At 36.9% G+C, this 590-nt stretch overlaps 1 protein-coding gene across 1 annotated transcript in view; it reads left to right on the plus strand.

The window, feature by feature from the left end:
• The first annotated feature begins 151 nt into the window (after window positions 1-151).
• LOC119592089 (zinc finger protein 346-like) overlaps window positions 152-590 on the plus strand; it is a 17,640-nt gene continuing 17,201 nt past the window's right edge. Inside the window, exon 1 of the mRNA XM_037940905.1 lies at window positions 152-287. The gene's annotated coding sequence lies outside the window, so the exon portion shown is untranslated. The remainder of the gene's footprint in view (window positions 288-590) is intronic.

Genomic DNA, 590 nt, shown 5'->3' on the forward strand with positions numbered 1-590 from the left:
TCAGTATATACTGCTGGACAGATATCCATAACTTATGGTATAGTGTGTCGCAACGTATTACTAACAATGACTTTCAAAGACCACACGTTCGATCACGCAAATAAAATAAAATATTCCTTATTGGCAACTTTTCCCCTCAGTGAGACAGTTGCCAGTTATATGCATGCCAGATACATGCACTCAGTGCATCGTGTCGTTTTAGTGAAAAGAGTATACCCTTTTGTACCGAAGTGATAAAACTGCTGCATTTTCCTGATATAACATCATATGCTACTGGCTTATTAAAGGTGTGTTTGTAAGTATTTTTTTAAATTAATGGGCGAAATCAAAAGTTCAATGGACAACTGCCTGCAAGAAAATAGATACAGGGTGTTGTAAATACAGTGATGCCAAATCAATGAAATATCGTGCCAGGCTGGGTGTTCTACCGCAGGTTTTTAAAACACTAACAGCTAAGAAATTTAAGAGAAAATGAAGCTAACTACATATATGCAAGTTTCATGCAGCTTCCCAACCTCAGAATGGTGTCGAGTGATGACAAAGCTGCACATATTTAAGCTGGGTTGTTTTGTTTTCATCAATTTATTTCG

This window comes from Penaeus monodon, chromosome 29 (assembly GCF_015228065.2).
Source record: "Penaeus monodon isolate SGIC_2016 chromosome 29, NSTDA_Pmon_1, whole genome shotgun sequence".
NCBI classification, from domain to species: domain Eukaryota; kingdom Metazoa; phylum Arthropoda; class Malacostraca; order Decapoda; family Penaeidae; genus Penaeus; species Penaeus monodon.